The sequence below is a fragment of the Neophocaena asiaeorientalis genome, unplaced genomic scaffold, assembly GCF_003031525.2.
Source record: "Neophocaena asiaeorientalis asiaeorientalis breed wild unplaced genomic scaffold, Neophocaena_asiaeorientalis_V1.1 scaffold814, whole genome shotgun sequence".
Classification (NCBI taxonomy): Eukaryota; Metazoa; Chordata; class Mammalia; order Artiodactyla; family Phocoenidae; genus Neophocaena; species Neophocaena asiaeorientalis.
In genome coordinates, this window is record NW_020172279.1 from 121,311 (window position 1) to 138,640 (window position 17,330).

Here is a 17,330-nt window from a genome sequence, read left to right on the forward strand (position 1 = left end):
TCCACTGTGTGTTATGTTTGGATTTCTTTCTTTTGTGTGTGTGTGTGTGTGTCTATTTGAAACTTTTGTTTTGTGGTTACCATGAGGGCTATATATAGTAATAAGTATTTTATATATATGTGTGTGTGTGTGTGTGTGTGTGTGTGTGTGTGTATCTTGTATGTATATGACTATTTTAGGTTGATGATCCCTTATGTTAAAAATCATTCCAGCAACCCTGCATTTTTACTCCCCCACCACATGTTTAATGTTTTAGACATCATATTATACATCTTTTTGTTTTGCGTATCATCTAACGACTCATTATGGATATACGTAATTTTACTATTGTTGTTTTTTAACCTTCATTAGCATTATAATGGTCCTGGAGGGTCTCCAGGCTGGTGGGCAGTGGCGGTTCATGGGTTAGCTTTCTGGGGAGGCTGAGGTGGATGCCAGCCCCCAGTTTGCTGAGGCTGGGTCCCCATATGCCTAGCTGCTCAGCCTGGTGTGTCCTGGGATTGATGCCGACCAACTGGTGGGTGGGGCTGGTCCTCAAAGCTCATAGTCTACAGGAGGACTCCAAAATGGTGCTTCCTGGCACCAGTGTCCTCATGGTAGAACAAACTCCCATAAAAAGGCTGCTGCCAGCATCTATGTCCCCAGGGGAAGTCCCAGTAATCTTCTCTCTGGGAGGCTTCTCCAAGATCAGCAAATGGGTCTGACCCAGGATTTTTAAAAGTTACTGTCTGCACTGGATCTTGGATTGTGTGAGATTTTGTGTGCACCCTTTAAGAGTGGAGTCTCTGTTTCCAGCAACCTTCAGGCTCTCCCATATGAAATCCCCTCTGGCCTATAAAGCCAGATGTTCTTGGGGCTCATCTTCCCAGTATAGGACCCTGGGTCTGGGGAGTCCAATGTGGGGCTTTGACCCTTTGCTCCCTGGGGGGAATCTCTGCAATTGTGATTATCTTCCATTTGTGGTTTGACTACCTAGGGGTGTGAGTTTTTACTATATTGCATTTCTGCCCCTCCTACTTTCCTTGTGGAAAATCCTCTCTTAGTTGTGGAAAATCTTTTCTTCTAGTCTTCTATCATTGTGTGTGCTTTTAAAAATCTTGTTTAAGAAGTCTTAATCCAGTGTCAATATCACAGAGGTACTCTCCTATAATTATTTTTAGCTTTATAGTTTTGTCTTTTTCTCTAGTAGTTATTTCATCCATTTAGAGATGTTCTTTTTTAGCCTCATGGAGTATAGATCAACCTTTATTCTTCTCCATAGAGTGAACCTCTTTTACCAAGCCATTTAGTAAATAGTTGTTCTCATTGATTTGGTATACCACCTCTGTTCTGTTGGTCTTTTTCAGTTCCTAAAAAAATTGTTTTTATCACATTGTCTTTATGATTTCTTAATACCTATGACGGTAAAATTCCCACCCTCCTTTTAGGTATTGTTTTTGTAAATTTTCTTACTTGTAGACTTTTCTTATTTCATGTAAACTTTAGATCAGGTAACAGCCTTCTAATAAAATATTGCTTGAATTTTATTAGAATTGCATTGTTTATATATTAATATATGGATAGTCAACATTTCTATGTTGCTGTGTCTTATGACCAGAGTAAATCTCTCTTTCTTTTTTTCAAGGCTTTCCTTAAAGTACAGTCATCCTTCAGTATCCATTAGGGATTGGTTCCAGGAACCCCCCACATATACCAAAATCTGCAGATACTCAAGTCCCTTAGGTAAAATATGTAGTATAATTGGCCCTTTGTATCTGTAGGTTTTGCATCCGCAGATTCAACCAAGTGGGGATGGAAATATCTATCTGTGGTTGTGAAACCCATCAATATAGAGGGCCAACTATATAGTTATTTTTTTAAAAATCAATGTATAGGTGGACCCGCAAAGTTCAAACCTGTGTTGTTCAAGGGTCAACAGTAAATGCGGTTGTCTCTTGGTATGGGTCAGAGACTGGTTCCAGTATGTACCACAGGTTCCAAAATCCACAGATGCTCAAGTCCCATAGTCAGTCCTTCACATCCGCAGATTCAACCAACCTTAGATTGTAAACATAGTACATAATCCTCTTTGGTTGAATCTGCAGATCCGGAAACCAAGGATACTGAGGGCTGACTGTATATTTATTGAAAAAACTGTGTGTAAGTAGACCCCTGCAGTTCAAATGCATGTTGTTCAAAGGGTCAACTATATATCAAAATTATTAATACTTTTGAAAGCTATTCTTTGAGCTGTAGCAGGAATAGATTGTAGGAGTAAGAGTGGAAGTGGGAAACACCTAAGGAGTTACTTGTAATAGTCTTGGAAAGTGATAATGATTAGTGCCTTGGGCTAATGTTGTGGCAGTGGAAATGGAAATAAAAAGACAGATTCAAGAGATATTTTGATGGTGGAGACAGAATAACTTTCTAGGAATTTATATAGGTGAAGGAATTACGACGAACAAAGAGTACACAAATTTCCAGCTTGGGCAACGTGGTGAATGTGTGGTGCTGTTACTGAGTAGGGAGCAGCTTTGCATGGGCCAGGGTTAATAGAGGGAAAATCACACATGGCACATGGACTGCTTATTTTTAAGTCAGGGTGAGGACTCTGTGTATACCACACCTAGGCAAATAGAACACATGTGAGATTGTAGATTCATACGCCCTTGAAAACTCTAAATCAAAGTTATAAACATGGTATTGTATTGTTCCTCCTTTATTAATTTCTGTGTAGTATTGCTCATACCTGATCTTTGGTTTCTACATCTGAACAACTAATATAGTGGAAATCTTATGGGTATTAAATTAGAAATTTCCAAGTTTGAATCCCAGATCTTCCATTTTCTAGCTTCTTGAACTTGGAAAAATTATTCAACTTTTCTGAGTTTTTGTTTTCTTATCTGTAAAATCAGTACAGTAGTATGTATTTCATAGAACTCTTGTGAGGATTAAATGAGAATTTGACCATAACACATGTTTGACATTGAACATATGTTTGCAATCTATCTCTTCTCTGATCTTCTTGCCTCCATAGATGAGATCTAGCTAATAAGATAGTAGGACAATTTTAACTTCTAACTTATAGGGCAATAATACTGTGATTCTTGATATCTTACTTCCTATACACTGGTGGACTTCATTTCATAAAATTGTGTGCATTTTATAAAATATAATGTGCATTTTTCCTAAATAAAAATAATTTTCAAATATATCAGAGATGATAATTTAATGGAATTCTATTATGAACCATATTGTAAAATGAAAAGCGACTCTCTCATTCATTTATTCCTTTTCCCCTATTGTCATGTGGTTGTCATTTCATGAGTATGGTTTTTATTATAAGTAAACCTCTTTATTAAGAAAGTTAAATATAACCAACTTAGAAATATATATATCAAAACACATTATTCTTTACAGAAAATTTAAAAGTAAATGCTAAGACACAAAGCACAAATAATCCACTGTTACGGAATTTAATTTGGGACTTGTGGAGAAAGGAATAATGCATTTACATATTTCATGTACTTATTGTGACAGATTCCATCACACTACAGCAGTGTTTTAAGTCATTCATCCTGGGTTGTGCTGTCAGCTGTGATAACTAAAAATGCATATTGTTCCATGACAAGTTTAAAAAATGAATGACCATTATTTTGAGTAACTAGTGTTATCAAATTGTGTGTGCAGTTAAATGTCAAAATGAGAATCTACTACTTTAAAAGAAGCTTATGGGGATGTATAATGTCAAGTGTAAAAGGGTTTCATTTAGTGGCATTTTTTGTTTTTGTTTTTTAAAAGTAATAAATCTAAGAAGTTTTGGAAAGTTGGAAGTTAGAAATATTCATAAAGGAATAAGAAAGAATACCAGTAGTTACATATGTTAGTATTTTACATACTCTTACAAGTTTTCCTGAGTTGTTTTATATAACTAAGATAATCTTCTATATGCATTTCTGCATCCTGCTATTTATTTTTGAATTTATAAAAATTGAAGGCATTCACATTGTTAAAGTTTTTTTTGAAACATTATTTTTAATGGTGTCAGAAATTCCATTGAATATATGTATCCTAATTTATTTAACAAACCAAGGATTTTAAGGCATTAGAGTTGTTTACAGTGTTTTCACTTTTACCAGTTACCTATTATGGTCCTGTGCAGTATACCTCACCTTCTGGGAACAACTCCTACCTACCCCTACTCTAGCCACCTTATTACCAAAGGTTCTGTCATATTCTTTCATGTCGTAACTTACCCTCTGGGCCATGGTTGGAAGGTCATGGTGTTAGTACCTGACCTCAAGCTTGGCTAATCATTTTCTTCCTTAGAGGTTTTGAATTTATAACCCCGGAGAACATTCTCCCTCTTATAGCTAAAAGTATAAGTTAAAAGCCTTGGCAGTTATTGGCAGCTGCAAATAGGATTATATGGCAAGACCTGATTTGTGGAGAAAGACAGTGAAACAGATATTCAGAGAAAATAGACCTGAAGGACAGCATTTGAATTCTTGGTCCAGTTGCTCCTGAGGCAAAGTTGTTCCCCTGTCCTTTCCACAGCTTGGTTGTTCAATCCCCCTTTGGATCGATGAACTAATAGACTACTCATTTTTAAAGGTAATTTGAGTTGAGTTTCTAAAACTTACAACCAAAGAAGCCTATTTTAAACACTGTGTTGGACATCTTTGAGGATAGAATATGGTCTGCATTTGAGATGAATTCCTTAAAGTATATTATCAAAATAGAATTTCTGGATTAAGTGTTATATATTTCAAGTCTCTGAATAAGGGGATTTAAATATCACCAGGTTTACAGAAATCAGAGAAGATAGTCCTGATGAGACATCAAGTTTTAGCTTATTCCTGAAGATAATTAATTGTGAGAATGAGGCCAAGGATTTACAATCAGATAAAGAAGCAGGTGACTCTCACCATGAAAGAAGCCAGAAACATTATGAAGGTTTCTGTGGAGAGAAGGACACATATAAAAGAAATACATAGAAACAACAGATATTCAACATTTGATATGAGTTCTACTAATTTTAAGTGAAGCTAGACAACATTAATTAGGGAAAAATAGATTCTGTAACATGTCTTCAGAATGACATGATAATAATGCAAGTGTGTAAGGTGGCCAAGTCTTACATTACTCAAGGAATTTTTCATGGCTGAACCACAAGTCAACATGAACCACAAGTCAACATGAAGAACTTTAAATTTGTTTTAACGTCACATCAATGGCAGTATTTCACCAAAATTTGTTGATTTCACTCATATGTGGAATACAAAAAACAAACCTTAAAACCCACAAAATAAATGAACAAACAATACCAAACAAAAAAACAATGTAGATATACAGAAAAGAGTAGTGGTTACCAGAGGGGACATGGCATGGGGTGGGAGTGGTGAGGGTGAAATCAATAAACGAGATCAACTGTATGGTGATGGATGGAAACTAAATGTTTGGTTGTGAGCCTACTATAGTGTATAGAGAAGTTGAAGTATAATGTTGTGTATTAGAAACATGTCATAAACCAATGTTAGGTCAATTAAAATTTTGTTTAATGAGGTCAAGCATCCTATCAATCTTCTTGTGTAAAAATTTGGAAGAATTTTTAGTTTTGTGATTGGATTCTTCAGTATGATGATTCTCTGGCTCATAGGATGTCTTCTTTGAAATGTTTTTGACCAAAACTGATGTTATTCAGATTCATGATCCATTTCCTTTACCAAATTATTGTTTTATATGATTCTTTATTTTTTTCAGCAATGAAATTCATTTTTAAAGAGTGAAGATTTGTTACGATTGTGTTACAATTAAGGATATATAAAAAGAAGCTAAAATGTCAAGAAAGCTTTACAAATGTATTTTTGAGCAGTAGCTATGCTGTTGTAATAAGTAAATTACCTTTGATATGACAAGTCTGAAGTGAATGTCACTTCTTTAGATACATATGGAGAAAATACATCATTTACTTGGGGGCATATTTCTTATAACCGTATATCCTAACTTCATCCCTGTCTGAAGCTAACTTTGCAACTGATGCCAAATCTTAACTTGGAAGCAAAAGCTTCTATGATAGGTAGCACAGTGCCTTGCTCATAGAATGCCCTTTGCAGATATTCACTGAATATATGTGAAGTATAATGACCTTTCTGTCCTATCTATCCTTCAGCCTTCAGACTGTATACTGCACTCAGATCTCAAGTGTAGTGTATACAGTGTATATATATATACACTACCAAACGTAAAATAGATAGCTAGTGGGAAGCAGTTGCATAGCACAGGGAGATCAGCTCGGTGCTTTGTGACCACCTAGAGGGGTGAGACAGGGAGGGTGGGACGGAGGGAGATGCAAGAGGTAAGAGATATGGGAACATATGTATATGTATAACTGATTCACTTTGTTATAAAGCAGAAACTAACACACCATTGTAAAGCAATTATACTCCAATAAAGATGTTAAAAAAAAAAAGAAAGTATTCCCTAGATCTTTTTAGGAATGAAAAGTTTTGATTTAATCAAGCAGTCTCACACTCCATATGTAAATTAACATATTTCTACCTTAGCAATAGTCTTATTATAAGAACTTAGTTTGGTTACATACATAAAATGACAGAATTCCTTTACCAAATAGAATTTTAAAATACATAAGAAAGTAATCACCTTTGTACCAGTCTCCATTATTGCCCACCCTCCAGAGTTCATTTTCCTGCAGACATCTTCCAGGAATAGACAAAAATACTGTGGGAAAGAACCTTACAATATACATGCAGATAGTTACATAATCTCTCTTTGCCTTGGTTCGTCTGGCTACAACACTTGCTTCAAGTATGTATGCTCTTGCTAAGCCCTTTAGCACTGGACCATGGATCGAATGAAAGTGTCTGAGCAACCGTCATCAGTGAGGTTCCCAGCCTCCATTCCATCTATTCTGGTGTCCTTCTCCACCCCAGAAATGTACTGAGAACCTAGAAAGTTTCTGCCTAAACACATGGGTTTTCCAGACTTACTATTTGGGGGGGGGGGGCAGGCTTAAGAGGCGGTCATCTGGTTGGAAGGTAGACTAAAGGGCTTGTCTTATAGCTGCATTTACATAGAATGTACACGATTTTTACCTAGTCTATGTACTTGAGATAGCTTGAGAATGCAGTGATGGAGATTTTGAAGTACTTTAACCACCTATTCCCTACCACTCCTTGGTTTTAGCACTAAAATCATCACAAGTTTAACCACCATAAAAAATATATATCTAGATCCTTGTTAGAACTAATAAAAATCTGTAGAACATGGAGACACATTTCTGTTAAGTCCAGGGTACTTATGCTTTTGGAGTAGATCTTTGTCAGATTGAGTTCCAAGTCACCTTGAAGGAGTTGGGAGGGGAGGGAAAGTATCTTTGCCATGGATGGTGAGGGAACTACAGTAAGAGAACATTGGATCTAGGGAACATGAATTTTAAGATTTTGGTAGGAGAGATACAGTTTACAATGTTTACTTTTGTATAGTGTTATATATTCAGTATTGAGTTAAAGCAATGAAGGGATTGTTAAAGTATGATAGAGAACTTTAAATGAAACCTTTGGAATACATATTTTTGAGTCTATGTCCAAATTTTTTTTCTCAGCTGGAATTAGTTTATAAAACTAACATATATCCTCCCAAGTATTGCAGAAATAGGAGGAGAATAATTAAACTTGAACTGAGAAAAATGGAAAATGTCCTTTGATACTTCCAAAGACCTGTACTTTCCAAAGTGAGTGAGAAGGCACATAAATTGATAGCAGAAATATTCCCTAGCTGAAAAATTTTATGTGGAGATAGATATCTCATGACTCTGGAACAGTCTGTGTTACTCATAAATGAAACCTGAAAGGAAAGAATAAGGCCCACGAAGCAGAGAGGCTGTCTAAGAGCAGTAGGAAGCAGAGTAGAGAGGGCCATTTGACATTTCTGTGACTGAGACTGCCTTCGGTTGCTCAGTCAAGGGTTTTTCCTCATTGCTAACTAACTTTTGCCCTCCTCCCTGCCTAACAGTACTAAGTGAGAGCGCAGTAAGACGAACTCAGGTTATGTCCCAGCCAAGAGTCTGGCTTACTATGATCTCTTATTCTTCCTATATTTGCATCTCTGAATTTGCATTTGACCCCAATACCCATCCTCATTTTTAGTATGGAAGAAACTGCCTTTCCATTTGCTGCATGCTGGGATTGGGAGGGGAGATTTTAGTAGACACAATATCCACCCGTCTCCTCCCATAGAATTGTAGATGAGGGATAATATAAACTAGAGAAGAAAATTTAATATTAAGATGCGCTATTTAAGTTCAGTAATCTCTGGTGTCAACTTCAGTTTCTTGCAAGTCTCTCAGACATGAGATCTCTGCGTGATTGATGTAGAATTTGTGAGCACTCACAGCAAAATTTACCAGTTACTCTATCAGTTTTACATCTGCTAAGAATTCCTGCAAGTGAGTCTTAAGTATCTTCCCAATCTTTTGGGAAGATTGCTTTTATTTTTCTCCGTATCTCTAGGCTTTTGCAGAAATTTTACAGTTAAAATGGGGGGATCAGGGTGAAAATCACACATATATTCCATGAGGAAAAACTGAAAACGTTTCCGTAAATCACTGTAGCAGGGTTGAAACAAGTAGATGGCATCTCTGCCTTTTTCCCCTCAGGGTTTTTTTGTGCTCCTGGGGATGTCATCTCCCCTTTGATTGAATGGCTCACCTCTCATGTTCTTTGCCATCACCAGAAGGCTAGGCCACATTGCCCGGCACAATATTTGCTTCTGTTCCTTGGGTGCTGCTTCTTCCCAGCAGCTGGGAAGGCATCTTACTTTTGTCAGCTCTTTCTTTGAAACTTGTCAAATAGAGCAGAGCTGCCTATTAGAGCAGTGGTGATGTCATTCTGTATACTTACAAGGGTGCTAGTTGCAGGGGTTTGTGAGGTGGCTGAGCATTATTTGAATGCTCTGCCAAAGAAGTACAAGACCAGACAAAACTCTCCTTCAATAGAGGCTAGATCAAAAACTTCCACTCCGGTGACAACTGTAGCATGAAAGTTTCTTTCTTGGCTCTCATAGCAATTCCTCCTTTTTTGCTGTATAGAGCTGGAGAATCTCTACATCTCCTTGATGTCAGGTAGTCTGGTGATTTTCAAATAGTTTTTACCTGGTGCATGGTGAGCGATACAGTTTTCAACAGTGCACACATACATAAATGTATATGTAACAAACAAAAAATTCATGAAACATTTAATGTGAGTCTCTCTGCTATTTTCTATTATATCCTATTCTATTAAAAATCTGCTTGTGACCCACACACTTGATTTTAAAACCTACTAATAGGTTGCTATCCACAAATGAAAAACATTGATCTAGTCCATTAACAGTTTGACCATAAATTCTTTCTTTTGCGTGTATTTATCATTTACTTGTTTTCTTAATTAAAAAATCAATTTTCAATCCCTGTGAAGAAAACTAGGCCCTACATTGATAACAGTTTAAAATCCGACAACAAAGAAAGGTAATCTTCTGTGTTTCCTATATTTTCTACATGTAGAAGAGGGAGTGTGAGAAAATGAAAATAGCACTTCAGCAAGTCACATCCCTTCCCTATGTCTCAACTTCCTCAACTGTATTATAAATGACTTAGAAGGTCTATTTCTGGTAGAATCTGTGATTTTGTGTCGCTTCTTTCAGGGGATTGTTATGATGATGATAAGAGATACATGGTAAGTCTATGTAAGATTTTGTGATTCTCATTTGTCTATTACAAGTAGTGAATTTTCTACCTATGTGTTGCCTGAGTACTGTGCCAGATAGGTGGGGGACTAAGAAAATATAGTGAGCAAATATGCTGGCAAAAATAACAGTATCTGAGCTCATAGAACTCTGCTTTACAAATCCAAGCTGCAAGGACTCCTGAATTTAGATCACAGTTTAAGGCACTAGCTGACTGTCTCTGAATATCACTTTTCTTATCAGTTTTTAAAAGACTGGAGATAGAATCACATAATCACAATGTCAGATGTAGAAAAGAATTTGGAGATTATTTAATTCAGAGTGCATAGTAGTGTGGTCCAGAGCATTCCAGACTTGGCAAACAAATGCAAAGTAAATGTTAATACGGAATGGATTTAGTCTGCAGAGCAGAGGAATTCAGAAATCTCCCCTAAGTGGAGAGGAACTTGTTTTTAAGCATTTAATACAAACCCAGTTTTTTTTTTTTTTTTTAACATCTTTATTGGGGTATAATTGCTTTACAATGGTGTGTTAGTTTCTGCTTTATAACAAAGACCAGTTTTAACGAAATCATTGGCAAATTGATTTGGAAGCTGGAAAGTAAAATTCTTTTTGGATTTTTGAATATTTGGGAGAATACTTTGTAATGGTACATTATTTTTCCCTTTGGACTAAGTCCAAAATAGGTGCTTCACTCTAGTAGATTTAAAAGTGTGATCTGTTTGTTGCTGAGAGGTCCTGCAGCTTTCACAAGCAAATCCAAACTCTTTACGGTGTCAGAAAGCAGTGTTCAAATGAACCTTGTCACACCTGTGACATGGTAAGAAAATTGGTCTCTTATACCCCATAAGAGGACCGCTCCATATCAAAGCAACAAATATGTATGTAAGGTCTACTGGGGGCAGACATAGCCTTTGTACTTCCTATGACTTTTTTGGAAATGGCCATTGCCAAAGCTTTGTAATCGAGGTGAGAGTTGATGCACTACTCAGAATTGGCAAACATGCTGATTTAATTAGAAGTCAGGGCTTTTCAGTCAAAGTTCTGACACTTTCCATTAAGATTCAAAACTAAACTTATTTATTTATGAAAGATAGAGTGCTTAATAATTGTTGGGAAGGATTTTAACTTCTCGATTACTCATTCTAAGGGAAACAAGTTTATGTCAGCAGGAAGAAAGCTTCCTCTGTGAGAAATAAATGCATACATTCTCCTTTATACTGCATGATTTAACTTATTGACTTAAGTTACCTTAATTAACCAGTTGTTTTAACATAATATACACATGACTATGATTAAAAATGTATATGCAGTTTGTCTTTGAGATCAGGATCTCTGGGCTCTGTTTCCCGTATTACAAATCTGTGGCCCTAGAGACGTTTGCTTCTCATTTCTTGGAGAGATTTGGTAGTACAGTATAGGGGCCAGCAAACTATGGACAGTCATTTGTTTTTGTAAATAAAAAAGCACACCCATTTATGTATATATTGTCTATGACAGCTTTTGCTCTACAATGGCAGAGCTGAGGAGTTGCAACAGAGACTGTATGGCCCCAAAGTCTAAAGTATTTACTATCTGTCCCTTTACAGAAAAAGTTTGAATGCCTGTGGTATAATATACTTTTAAAACAGCATGGAGCAACCAAGTCAATCTTTTTTTTTTTTTTTTAATGGTTGGTAATTCCTCCATCTGTGTTCTTTATCTGATTCCCTCCCATCTCTCTTTGGACTTTATCCAGTGTGTCATCCTCTCTTTCTCCTGTGTTTTCAACCTTCTCCTCTCTATTGAGTTTCCCAGAGCCTATAATATATACTGTAGTCTCTCCTAACTTAAAAAAACAAACAACAGCAAAAAAACCCCACCCTTCCTAGCTCTTGCTCTGTGTGCTTTTCTTTTTCTGAGATGCTCCTTCTTTTCACTTACTACCAACCCATATTCCTCAACATGCCACATCCTGGTTTCTGTTCTTCCACTTCACTGAAACTGGAAAAGGTCACCAATCCAGTGGACACTTAAAAGTTCTTGTCTTGTGTAAACCTCTTTGCAGCATTTTATGTTACTTCTCACTGCATCCTTGAAAATTTTCCTTCTTTGGTTTCTATGACATTACTGTACCCAGTTTTTCTACTCTTTAATAGTTTCATTCCTCAGTTGCTTTTATGAGATTTTCTTTTTTGTTTGCCCTCTCCATATTGATGTTACTATGTATTCTCTCCTCTGTATATAAGGGGAGAAAAGCAGAGGCCAGTCTAGTTCAGTCACATAAATTGAATAACTACCTATATGGCTATATCCAAAATAAATATCTGCAAACCAAACATTTTTCCTAAGGTCAGGATCATATCTGTTTAGTTGACAACTTTTCCCAGATATCTTATAGACATAGCAAAAAGTGACCTTGTATTTTTCCACCTAAACCTATGTCCTGCTTTATCAAATGGCTTCACCATCCAACATGACATATACCTCAGAAATCTTGGAGTTTTTGTCTTCAAATCATTGTCTTTTGCTTGTCAAACCAATTGGTCATTATACCTCATAGATTATAGCTACCCCTCCCTAATATCTCTTATATCTCTTTTCACCTATCTATCTCTACTACAACTGCCTAGGTTAATAGTTTTTAAATCAGTATCTCTGCTTGTAGCATATACCTCCCCTTCAAGTCATCCTCTACACAGTTGCAAGAGGAATATTTCTAAAGTCCAATCTAGCCTTCTTAACTAAATTGCTTATAAGATAATATTCAAACACTGTAATGTCACATAAATGGCATAGTACTAAAGATTTTACAACTGCATCACTTGCTCCCCTATCTTTTGTAAAACATTATGCATCCCTCCCCCTTGCTATGTGGTATAATGCCACCCTATGAGACAAATATGATACCCCATTGTGAGCTTTGACTATGTGACTTAGTTGGCCAATGAGATATAAATGGAAACAGCATTGTGATACTTTCAAGCAGAACTTTAAACACCTATTCCTTCCAGTTCTCTTGCTTTTTTCTCTTTTGCTATGAGAGTGGCATGTTTTCATGCTGACTGATAATATGGATACATAATGAGTAGTGTAAGCCACCAAGAGTTTGGGATCATTCATAATCATAGCAAACCTAATTCACCCTCATGTCCTACCATTTTCTAATGAGGAATTCATAATTTCTATAACATGTCATAAAACTCCACACCTCTGTGACTTCTCCCCATTTTGTCACCTTCTCTATAAAGCCTTTCTGATTCCTCTCCCCACTGTCTCTCACCCCGATCCCTACCCTAATTATTATTCCAGTCTATCCTACAGAAGTATTTCTATCAGGGAAGGAAAAAATTAGCAGGATGTCCGTAACTCTGTCTTCCCTTCTCAAGAAGATAATGTTCACCTCCACCAAACCTACTTATAAACATGCTTATGGAATTTACTAACAGAAAGATAACTTTAAAAATTCTTATCTAAATACTCTTCAATAGGACATACCTAGTCTTTTTTTTTTTTGGCTGTGTTGGGTCCTCGTTGCTGCACGCGGGCTTTCTCTAGTTGTGGCGAGCGGGGGCTATTCTTCATTGCACTGTGCGGGCTTCTTATTACGGTAGCTTCTCTTGTTGTGGAACACAAGCTCTAGGCGTGTGGGCTTCAGTAGCTGTGGCACGCGGGCTCAGTAGTTGTGACTCGCAGGCTCTAGAGTCCAGGCTCAGTAGTTGTGGTGCACGGGCTTAGTTGCTCTGCAGCATGTGGGATCTTCCCAGACCAGGGCTCGAACCCGTCTCCCCTGCATTGGCAGGCGGATTCTTACCCACTGCGCCACCAGGGAAGTCCAATACCTGGTCTTTTAAGATTGCTTATTGTAAAAAAAAAAATGAAATTTATAGATTTCTAGGTTGCTGATAGCTGAAGAATGGAAGATAGTCACAGAGGTTCCTTGTTTATGTAACAAATGGAGTGTACAACCTGGGAAGTTAACATGTACCATAAACATAGTTAACATACATTTGTTGCTTTGAAACAAAATGTATCTCACTGTTGAAAACGGGAATATTGTAGAAATTATGCCTGATACTATGGAGCCGTTTCAGAGACAGATATTCCTGCCTTTGTGCTTGCTTTGTGTTTGTGTTCTTTGCCAGTCAGTAAAGTTTGCTGTTGAGTAGTGTGCATGATTCATGTGAGTCTACTTTTGTCAATCCAACCCTTTGTGACACTACATTATCAATACCCATAATACATTTGAAAAATAGACCTCAGGACAGACCATCTTCAGTGTGAATGCATGGTTCTATTCATTCAGTTAGTCATCCAGTCATTTAAAATTAAATCAAATCTTTTAAACCCACCCAAACGGAGAAATAGAAAATTGACAATACTTACATCTGTCCTCATGCTCCTCCACTTTTCTCACTTTCTGCCACCCTACCCAAAGTAAGTACTATCTTGAATATTGTGGTCATTAATCTCTTGTTTGTTAAAATTACTCTACATATTTCTATGTCTAAATAAAATGTTTAGTTTTAGTCATTTTTGAATATTATGAAAAAGATAGCATGCTGTATGTAATCTACTTGGAATTGCCTTTTCATCCCATACTCTTTTCTAAAGGGATTGCAGCTTTACATTTCCACTGGCAACATATAAGAGATCCTGTTGATCCATACTGGATATTGTAAGAAACCTTAGTTTTTGTAAATTGAATGCATATAAAATGGCTTCTTATTGTGATTTTGGTTTGTATTTTCATCAGCGTTAATAAGGTCATTCATCTCCTCATATATTTATCAATGTATACGTTTCTTCCTCTGTGGAATTCCTCTTTATATCTTTTGCATTTGAAAAATAGTCTCATTGTCTTTTGTAGTAATCATATATTTTCCTGATGGTCCCTTTTGGCTATGTATATTGTAAATATTTTTTCCCAGTTTCAGGCTTGTATTTTTTTCTTTCTTTAAGTTGTTCTTTGCTGACCCAAAATTCTTAATTTTAGTATAATAAATTTTATAAATCATTTCTCTGAAAGTGAGCACTTTTTATAATTTGTATAAACTATCCTTCAACATCCTGAGTACAGAAATATTTTCACCTGTATTTTCTACTAAGATTTCTATAGTTTTTCCTCTGACATTTAAGTCTAACTGGAATTTATTTCGTGTTTAGGGATAACTATTTTTTCACACTTCCATTAAGCGAACTGTAATTTTTTCCTACTGACCTGCTATGTCATCTCATTAATATAATAAAAATATTTTTAATGCGAGTTTGTTTCTGAGATATCTCTTATATTCTACTGATTAGTTTGTCTATACCTATGCCACCCTCACTCTGCTTTATTATTATATCTTCACAATGTATCCTGATATCCAGCAAAACACATTTCTCTACAATATTTTTCTCCAGAAGAAGTTGATTAGTCTTAGATCTATACTTTACCATGTAAATTTTTCTAACCAGCCTATCAAGCTCTTTGAACAACCCACTTGGTATTATAATTGGAATTTAAGTAAATATGTAAGTTAATTTAGGATAATTGATATCTTTATTATGGTAAGTTTTCTGTCTCCTTTTATTTGGATCTTCTTTAATGTCATTCAATAAAACTTTATAATTTCTTATTCACACATCTTGCACAATTTGTTAGATTTACTTTAGTACTTCATAGTTTTGTGACTAATATACATTATATCTTATCTTAAACTGTGCTTTGCTAATTGTCGGTAGTGTACAGATACGCATTTGGCTTTGGTAGGTGGATCTTTTATCCAGCCTCTTATTAAATTATACAGTTATTTTATTTTATTTTATTCTGTATTTTATTGAAGTATAGTTCATTTACAATGTTGTGTTAGTTTCAGGTATACAACAAAGTGATTCAGTTTTATATATATACTGAGTAAGGTTACCTGTGCTATATAGTAGGTCCTTGTTGGTTATCTGTTTTTTATTTAGTAGTATGTATATGTTAATCCCAAACTCCTAACTTATCCCTCCACCCCCCTTTCCCCTTTGGTAATTCTAAGTTTGTTTACTGTATCTATGAGTCTATTTCTGTTTTGTAAATATGTTTATCTGCATCCTTTTTTTAGATTCCACATATAAGCCATATCATATTTGTCTTTGTCTGGCTTACTTCACTTAGTATAATAATCTCTAGGTCCATCCATGTTGCTGCAAATGGCATTATTTCATTCTTTTGTATGGTGAGTAATATTCCATTGTGTATATATACCACTTTTTCTTTATTCATTCATCTGTCGGTGGACATTTATTTAGGTTGTTTCCATGTCTTGGCTATTGTAAATAGTGCTGCTCTGAACATCGGGATGTACATATCTTTTTGAATTAGTGTTTTACACTTATATAGTTCGGTATGATTACCACTATAGTATTAGTTAACATCTCTGTCATGTCACATATTTCTTTACTGTGTTTAGAACATTTAAGATCTACTCAATCAGCAACTTTCAAGTATATAATACAGTATTTTAAACTATAATAAAAATGCTGTGCAATAGGTCCCCAGAAGGTATTCATTTTCTAACTGCAAGTTTCTATCCTTTGATAACATCTCTCCATCCCACAATTCCTGGTAACCACTATTCTTTTTTCCATTTTACAAGTTTGGCTAATTTAGATTTCACATCGAAGTTGTATCATACAGTATTTGTCTTTCTCTTTCTGACTTATCTCACTTATCATATCGCCCTAAAGAGCCACACATGTTGTCATGAATGTTGGAATTTCCTTCTTTCTCATGGCTGACTAATATTCCATTGTATATATATGCCACATCTTCTTTATCCATTCATTCATTAATGGACACTTAGATTGTTTCCATATCTTGGTTGTTGAAAATAATGCTGCAATACACATGGGAGTGCAGATATCTTTTTGATATCCTGTTATTTCCTTTGGATAAATACCCAGAAGTGGTATTACTGGATCATATGGTAGTTCTATTTTTAGTTTTTTTGAAGAATCTCCATACTGTTTTCAATAGCAGCTACACCTGTTTACATTCCCACTAACAGTGCACAAGAGTTCCCTTTTCTCTACATTCTTTCCAACACTTTTTATCTCTTTTCTTTTAGCTGACTGTCATTCAAACAGATGTGAGGAAATAATCTCATTGTGGTTTTGACTTGCATTTCCCTAATGATTCACATTGTTGAACATGTTTTCATGTACCTGTTGGCCATTTCTATGTCTTCTTTGGAAAAATATCTATTTAGTTCCTCTGCCCATTATTTTTTTCTCTGCCCATTTTTTAATTGGATTGTTTGTGGGTTTTTTTGTTATTGAGTTGGAAGAGTTCTTTATATATTTTGGATATTAACCTCTTATCAGACATATGGTTTGCAAATATTTTCTCCCATTCTGTTGGTTGCCTTATCATTTTGTTGATAGTTTCCTTTGATGTGCAGAAGCCTTTTATTTTGATATATTAGCACTTGCTGATTTATGTTTTTCTTGATTGTGCTTTTGTGTAATATCCAAAAAATTGTTGTCAAGGCCAGTATCAAGGAGCTTTTTCCCCAGGAGTTTTATGGTTTCAGGTTTTATGTTTAAGTCTTTATTTTATGTTAATTTTTATAAGTGGTATAAGATAGTGGTCTAATTTC